The sequence below is a fragment of the Euprymna scolopes genome, chromosome 41 (genome assembly GCF_053919585.1).
Source record: "Euprymna scolopes isolate OS-2025 chromosome 41, ASM5391958v1, whole genome shotgun sequence".
NCBI lineage: Eukaryota > Metazoa > Mollusca > Cephalopoda > Sepiida > Sepiolidae > Euprymna > Euprymna scolopes.
The window spans coordinates 58530648-58536561 of NC_136522.1; the positions used below are offsets into that span (position 1 = coordinate 58530648).

The window sequence follows — 5914 nt, forward strand, 5'->3', positions numbered from 1 at the left end:
TACGTGTCGGAAATTTGAGTGCTGTATTTTTAGAGTACATAGACTAGTCTTGCCCCCTTTTTATTAAGCTATGGATTATGATATACGAAGAAAGTATTATTAGGCTTATCTCTTTAATCATAAAAATAAGGACACTGTTTGATGGTATATTATCTCAATTATAAGAACTCATAAACAAATCCCATATGTGAAGCAAGCCAATTACTGTAAATCATTACCTTATTTGTGAACAATTTAATTTACATTACGTCTTATAATGAATTTCTAGTGGCCACAATTCAATCAACTCAGTTCCTCACACCTAGAGACTGTCAAATGACTAAATAATATCAGTAATGTCTTCTTACTAGCTGGGAGATCGGATGTTGGACGGGATTAAATTAAAATAAACGAATGTTTAACATCTCAATAATTTTATTGTGATGTAGATTTTCTCTTCTCTGCAACCTCTCTCCCACAGAAGAGACGTTGGGAGCCTATCTTTGTTTTACCGTTATTTCCATGGCTATAAATTTAATATGAATATCAAAGTGTAGTATCTGTTCCGACAGAAACTGCAAGCAAAGACCATATGTGGGGGTACCCCACATATAAGACCTTAGTCAATGTAGGGGGCAACCCTTCATACCAAATGTCACTATCCACCTCCCCTACTCCCCAGGGAGTTGGTCCCCATTTCCCCGTCACTCCTCGCTTTAAAAATAGGCCTTGTGCCTAACTTGCTCGTTGGGGGAGCAAATAAATATCCTTTTCTTAGCTTTTTGGTCAAGATCAAAGTGTAGAATCTGTTCCGGCAGATATTGCAAGCAAAGACCCTATGTGGGGAAAACCCCACATATAAGACCTTGGTCAATGTAGGGGCAACGATTCATACCAATCGTCACTATCCAGCTCCCCTACTCCCCGGGGAGTTGGTCCACATTTCTCCTTCACTCCTCACATTAAAAATCAGCTTTGTGCCTTATTTGCTCGGTGGGGGAGCAAATAAATACCAACCCCACATATAAGACTTTGGTCGATGTAGGGGGCACCCTTCATACCAAACGTCACTATCAACCTACCCTACTCCCCGGGAAGTTGGTCCCCATTTCCCTTTCAAACCTCACATTAAAAATCGGCCTTGTGCCTTATTTGCTCGGTGGGGGGGGCAAGTAAATACCCCATTTTCTTTGCCTTTTGGCCAAGATCAAAGTGTAGTATCTGTTCTTACTACATGCTGTACATATGTTCGTAACTTTGTGATATAAAGTGGGGGATCACATTTCTGTATTAATTTAATGTAAAATGATCACCCACTTTACAAGCAATCAGTCTCAAAGCTATTCAAGTCATTCTCCAGATCATTCAATTTGTTTTAGAAGGATTCCAGTTATTTTTCAAGCATTCAAGTCATCCTTAAGGTCATTAAAGTCATTCTAAGTCGTTTATTTTATATTTATGGAAGTCATTTCAGCCCATTTTTCAGTCATTTTAGTTTATCTTTAAGAATTTCATGTCAATCCCACATTCACGCATTCATTCATTACACGAGAGCACGCGACTAATGGCTATCGGCCTTGTTTTTTATAAAGCTCAGATAAAAATTTAAAATGCAAAAGTGGAATATTATGGTCAAATTCAGCTCTAAACAAAAACATTCCCTTCGAACGCGCGCCTGTTTTAGCAAAGAGTCTATCGTTGATTTTTTTACGCTAGGCTAGTTTGCTTGTGCGATGATAAGACTTCTTTTATGCACTAGTGGTGTTAGGCTGTATCAGGGTGTTAACCGTAGAAAACTCTGGATTTTCCGTCTTAAATCGGATATTTTGATGATGGATTTTTTATACATATCGCGGAGGGGGGTGCTCTTAGATATAAAACTTATCTAGAACACTGCCAAAAACATGGACTACATTTGAAATTACCTTTTATGTATAAGTAGACACAAGATAACATTTCTTCAATTAGTCATTTGCCTTTTAACTAGTAGTAATGTCTAATATCTCTTCTTATATTACGCTTACTGCCTTTTTTATCTTTGTTCACTGGATGCTGAGAGTGGCCAAGGGCTTAACGACACGCGCTAACAAGCTGTGTGTCCCGAGTTCGAATCTAGTTCGTTCCATTAAATCACTTTCACGATGAATATTGGCAACCGTTCACATGGTCGCTCTTGTACGTACTCGACGTCTTTCTAAAAAGAGATATGACTAGAAAAATATCTGGAATATTAATGCCAACAATAAAATATTCAGAGTCATACGATATGATGATGATGATGATTGTTCAGTAAAACTAAACTCTAGCTGCGGTGGGGAAATTTAAACACAATCGTTAAAAATACATTTTGTACTTTCATCTTGGTTTATTTGATTTTTTTTTAAATTTTTAATAAGTTCATATGCGTGTCACGTTATTACAGTGGTAACGCCACCAGCTTTGTACGCTACAGCCTTGCTTTTGGTTTCCATTCTAGCTGATCGAACCCACATATTGTTTTACTTAATTTATTGAAATCACGACACTATAATAATATATTTGAAAACTAGACAAATTAAAATATATTTAAGCGTATCTTACGACCGGGCAAAGCCGAGTAAAGCCGCCCACCATCACTAGTAAGTAATGTCCTGTGGAATTATGCAAGAACAACATGGGTTAGCTTTGATAGTCGATTGAGAAAATTGACTGTTATTATTATCAAAATTAAAAAAAGGGTTCACGAATGAACAATGTTATTACTTTATAACTGTTATATAGAAAAAGGTATGCAGAGATAATATTTGAAAAGATGGATGTTTTAGCAAAATAATTTGGCTAACTTCGAAACAATAACAAGAAAAAATATTGTGGGCATAAATATGTGGTTTTTTAAACATAGGGATTAAAATAATAACTTTGGCCAGAAAATTTTGTAAGCGCCATACTTCAAGTGATTTTATGCACTGTCTGGAGCGATTTTCATTAAATAACACAACTTTGCACCCGCAACCGATGAAGTACCGTAGCTACATCTGGGCAGGAGCTGCTAGAAGCAGCTTATCCTGCCTTGACAGAGTTCAAAATAGACCTCGTAGCTTAGCGGAGGATGCCCTTTTCTCTTCGCTGCACCTTCTTTCGCACAGAAGAGACTTTGCGAGCCTGCCCCTGCTTTATCGTTATTTTCCTTACAAGTGTTCGGCTGAGCTTCAATATATGTTCCCCTCCCACGCTAAATGTTCACGAAAAACACTCGTCTATCCAAAACCACTATCAATAATATCCCACACTCTTTATCTGTGCCTAAACCTAAATGTAGATTCCATGAACAAAGTTTCTTTCTTAGAACTGCACGCCTGTGGAACTCTCTTCTGTTTGCCTGCTTTCCAGCTGACTACAATCTGATGTCTTCAAGTCCAACGTAAACAAGTTCTTGGTGAACCATCCCCTTAAGTAATCCAATTTACAAAATTTCAACTACTTATGTATACCCATTAAACCTTATCCTCGAGTGGCATCTGGAACTTGACAAGTGGTGACTCCTTTGCAAAAACAAATATATATAAGTCAGTAAGAAGAAAGATTGAAGGTTACGTGCTGGATCTTTGTGTAGTCAAGTGACGTAAGTTACATATATATATATATATATATATATATATATATATATATATATATATATATATATAGGCAGAGTAAGGAGTTAGAGAGACAGGCAGTCGAAGTCGAGAGTTAGGATAGAGACGGTCCTAACATTGAAAATGGATCCAAGTAGAGGGGATCATAGATAGCAATAGACAGAACCAGCGTTGCAACTTCCTAAATAGAGAAAAAAAAATGTGAAATAATAAGTTGCTGAAAATAAAACCCAAGGCTCTGTCATTTTCTTGGGAGGAATATCCATTGCAGCTTTCCGTCGAACATGACCAACGATGAACCAGATATTCCCGTTTAGCCAGCTGTTGAACTCTCAAATAAATGAAGATGAAATATCTACATGTAAAATTCTATAGCGGTTTAGAAGTTTATAAGAGATGCACTAAGGCAACCATTCGCCCATGTATGGAGTATTGTTGTCATATTTGGGCTGGTGCATCTGCTACTAGTCTCTCCTTCCTGAACAAGGTTCAAAAGAGAGTCGCCAATCTGATAGGTCCTGAACTGTCATCTAAGCTTCAGCCTCTGTCCCATCGATGAAATGTAGCACCCCTTTGTCTGTTCTAAAAGTATTATAACGGTGAATGCTCTGATGAACTGCAAGCACGTGTATTCCCTCGACGTAAATGCCCCTGACAAACCCGACAAGCAGCTAAATCCCACCCCTACATAGTAGAGGTCCCTAGATGTAAGAGAGCCTCCTAATTCAGTAGTTTCTTCCCCAGAACCGCTAGACTTTGGAATTTCCTTCAAAAGTTCAAGTGTAACGTGAAGTGACATCTTGCTGTCCAACTCCCCACATAGTACCCCTGTAGCTTATGTCCCTGATAGTAGCTCCCTACATCAAAGTTGCAATGTGGCCATTTTGGGGAGAAAAGGGAATTAAAATTAAAAAAATATAAGACACACAAAGACACCCACACAAAATTTATTTTATATATATAATAGTTAATAAACTTTAATCTTTAATTCAAGTTATTATAGAAAAAAATATTTTATAAAATAAACAGTAGGCTCTCTTCAGTGTGATTTTGACTACAGTGTATTGTAAACTAAATGAATGCCGCAAGGCATGTGAAGCTCCTACCTGGTGGGCCACAAGTGGTCCCCAACTAGAGCAGGCAAATCAATCGATTTGATTTAAAAATGGGCGAGTTCACCTATTTCGATGGGAATAAAAATATGGGTCTGTAAAATATAATATATATAGAATCTCGGGCTACGTCGGGTCTCCCTGCTAGTTTCCGTATTAATCTATCTGCTAATTCTTAGTACCTCTTGCGTTATAATAGTTTGTTTTATTTATTTTTTATTTATTTATTTTTTGAGTGGGTGAGTAAAAGATAAAATGTCCTTTTCTCTTCCCTGCAACCTCTTTCTCACAGAAGGGATGTTGCGTGTTTGTCTCTGCTTTATCGTTATTTTCATCGCAAGTGCTCGGCTGAGCTTCGATCTATGTCCTCCCTCGCCAAACTTTTACAAGAAACACTCATCTCGCTGAAAACACTATCAACAATTCCCCCCACACTTTATCTGTGCCTAAGTCTAAACGTAGATTCCATGAACAAAGCTTCTTTCTTAGAACTGCACGCCTATGGAATTGTCTTCCGTTTTCTTGCTTTCCAGCTATATGGTTGTCTTCAAGTCTAACGTAAACAAGTTCTTGATGAGCCGTTCCACTTAAGTTAACAAATTTACCGAATTTCCATTACTAACGATTACTATATTGTCCAATTGACTACGGTACACTCTTAACCCTTATCCTCGAGTGGTCTCGATAAGTGGTTAGGCCTATGTAAAAAAATACAAGAACCCTCTATTCTTCATGTCCAAGTTTATTACCATTGTTCTGACTTGTATAATTTGATGTATTTGCTGTAGATAAACACAAAAAATGAGAAAGCAAACGAATACATTTATTCAATGTGTCCAAATACATTTTTAAATCGTAAGAACTTGGGATATTTTTTTCTGTCTTCTTCTTTAACATTTTATTTTCAATTAACATTATGTTATACGTAAATGAACCAATGAAAGCCCGGCCATCATAATCAATCTAAAAACGATATATGTAAATCTAGTCTGTGTGATAAACGAAACGATAATTCGATCAAAATCTGTCGACAAAACAATAAAAATACGCAAATGTTGTTGCTCCTGGCGCGAACGAGGATATACTGTAAATGTAATATTTCCTTTATAGATAACTGTCTAGTAAGAGGGATAAAAAGAAATGATCGAAACGATAATGCGTTGTGTGAGCGATTTAATTGGGTTAACTATGGGCGCCATTTTGTTTAAA

At 37.1% G+C, this 5914-nt stretch overlaps 1 pseudogene; it reads left to right on the forward strand.

Annotated features, from left to right (window-relative positions):
* The first annotated feature begins 1160 nt into the window (after positions 1–1160).
* LOC145266791 (U2 spliceosomal RNA) lies at positions 1161–1297 on the forward strand (annotated as a pseudogene).
* Positions 1298–5914: the final 4617 nt, after the last annotated feature.